This window comes from Callospermophilus lateralis, chromosome 3, assembly GCF_048772815.1.
Source record: "Callospermophilus lateralis isolate mCalLat2 chromosome 3, mCalLat2.hap1, whole genome shotgun sequence".
In the NCBI taxonomy this organism is placed as follows: domain Eukaryota; kingdom Metazoa; phylum Chordata; class Mammalia; order Rodentia; family Sciuridae; genus Callospermophilus; species Callospermophilus lateralis.
In genome coordinates this window covers 50,131,584-50,134,450 of record NC_135307.1, presented here as the reverse complement: position 1 = coordinate 50,134,450, position 2,867 = coordinate 50,131,584, and the positions used below count along the sequence as shown (strand labels likewise).

The window sequence follows — 2,867 nt, the reverse complement described above, 5'->3', positions numbered from 1 at the left end:
TCTGCCAGTACCCCCAGGGCATTCTTATAAGGCCATTAACTCCTTCCTGAAGACTGGGCCCCCAAGACCTAAACACTTACTTTTGAAGCCCCACCTACCAACACCATTGAATTAGAGTTTAAGTTTTTAACCTGTGAATTTTGGAGAAGACACAAACATTCAAACTATAAAAGTGACCAGAGAAAAAGGATAGAACACTGAATCCTGGCTGAATATAAATGTAACCAAGGCAAAGAACTATTGCCTCCAACCCACACATGGATGCGATTGTCACAGTAACCCAAGGTGCTTAAACACTACTCAGATTTTTTTAATGTCATTCTGATAATTAAAAAGTGAGAAACTGATCAAAGGTACAAACTTGCAGTTAAGTTCTGGGTTCTAATATACTGTATGGTGATTACAGTGATAATAATGTATAACTGAAATCTGATGAGGGTAGATTTCAAGTTCTCATCACAGACAAAATATGGTAACTATGGGTAGTGACATATATATCAATTTGATTACTGTATTCACTGTACAATGAATTCATGTATAAAAATATTTTGCACTTAAATATATACAATTTTTATCAATCACACCTCAATAAAGCTGAAAATGTCACTGACGTTGACTCCATCATATTTTAAAGCACTATTGTTGTTAGTCATATTTAATATAGACACTGTATAAAATGACCATAGCTATCTGAAATATAGCCAAGGATCCAGAAATAAATATAAGATTTATGAAACTGGATTAGTCCCTGCACTAATGCTTCAAGGTAATTCAGTCAGGAGAACCATTCCCACTTTCTTTTATATCACTTTGTCTTTTCAGCATAATTCTAACAAGCCTGTACATCTGGTTACTTGGTCTACAGTACATCAGAAGGGCAGAGAAGGGGTAACTGAAAGACACAGAAGCATACACAACTTAAAGGCAGAATATAACATCTTAGACCACTGCCAAAGAGCTTTAAAACAGACTTCAACACCCCTACACCAAGCTTGAAATACAAAACCTATCTTTGATGTGGTGTTTTGTTTTGCTTTTTGTTTTTGTGGTACTGAGGATTGAACCCAGGAGCACTCTACCTCTTGGCTACATCCCCAGCCCTTTTTCTTTTTTTTACTCTGAGACGGAATCTCACTAAGCTACTGAGCCTGGCCTGAAATTCGAGATCTTTCTGCCTCAGCCTCTCTCTCTAGTAGCTGCAATTTACAAGCATGTACCACCATGCCCAGCATGAAACACCCTGAAGCTATAATGGAAATATATTATGTACACAATATGTGTAACAAGATGGCATTTAACATATTTTAGAAAAACTTCTACCTAAATGGAAAATAAAAATTCATGTTTAAAAGAATAGGCTTTAGAGCTTACTCTTCTGTCTGTGGCCGCTGCCAAGAAAGCATCATTAAAGTCTCTCTTCCTGCTGCTTTCATGTCTAAACGAGGCCCCTAAAGAGCCCAAAGAGCTGCAGAAGCTATTCTTCGGAGGGCTGAGCTTTGAAATAACTGATGAGAGTCTATGAGAGGCATTTTGAGCAATGGGGAACACTCACGGACTGTGTGGTAATGAAAGACCCAAACGAAAAGCGCTCCAGGGGTTTTGGGTTTGTCACTTATGCCACTCTGGAAGAAGTAGATGCAGCCATGAATGTAAGACCATACAAGGTGGATGAAAGAGTTGTGGAACCAAAGAGAACTGTCTCAAGAGAAGATTCTCAAAGACCAAGGGCCCACTTAATTGTGAAAAAGATCTCTATTGATGGCATTAAAGAAGACCCTGAAGATTATTTTGGATTGTATGAGAAAATTGAAGTTTTTGAAATCAAGTCTGACCTAGGCAGTGAAAAGAAAAGGGGCTTTGCTCTTGATGACCATGACTCTGTAGATAAGATTGTCATCCAGAAACACCATACTGTAAATGGTCACAACTGTGAAGTGAGGAAAGTCTTGTAAAGCAAGAGATGGCTAGTGCTTCATCCAGCCAAAGAGGTCAAAGTAGTTCTGGAAACTTTGGAGGTAGTTGTGGAGGTGGTTTTGGTGAAAATGACAATTTTGGTCTTGGAGGGAACTTCAATGGTCATGGTGGCTTTAGTGACAGCTGTAGTAGTGATGGATATGGTGGCAGCTGGGATAGCTACAATGGATTTGGTAATGATGGAAGCAATTTTGGAAATGGGAAAAGCTATGGTGATTTTGGCAATTACAACAATCAGTCATCAAATTTTGGACCCATGAAGGGTGGAAACTTTGGAGGCAGAATCTTTGGACCTTAAAGTTGTAGACGCTAATACTTCACCAAACCACAAAACCAAGATGGCTATGGTGGTTCTAGCAGCAGCAGTGGCTATGGCAGTGGCAGAAGGTTCTAATACTGTCAGGAAACCAAGCTTAGCAGGAGAGGAGAGCCAGAGATATGACAGGGAAGCAACAGGTTACAACAGATTTGTGAACTCAGCCAAGCACAGTGGTGGCAGGGCCTAGCTGCCACAAAGAAGACATGGTTTAGAAAATACTCATGTATGGGCAAAAAAACCTGAGGACTGTGCCTGTGACTAATTGTATAACAGTTATTTTAGTTTCCATTTTTGTGGAAAAGGTAAAGCATTCCAACAAGGAGTTTTGATGCAGACTTTTTTTTTTTTTTTTTTTTTTTTTGCACCCATGCTGTTGGACTGCTAAATGTAATAGTCTGATCACAACACTAAATAAATGTGTCTTAAAAAAAACAAAACAAAACAGGCCTTAATCAAGAAATATTCACTTCAGTGAATTCTTTAAGAAAACATTGGAAAAATTAGTTAAGAAATAACATAACTGACATGTATTAAATATTTACTGTGTGTTAAACATGACTTTAAGCACTTCACA

General features: G+C 38.3%; 1 pseudogene; it reads left to right on the top strand.

The window, feature by feature from the left end:
* Positions 1-257: 257 nt before the first annotated feature.
* On the top strand, positions 258-2,368 carry LOC143394629 (heterogeneous nuclear ribonucleoprotein A1-like; annotated as a pseudogene).
* The last annotated feature ends 499 nt before the right edge of the window (positions 2,369-2,867 follow it).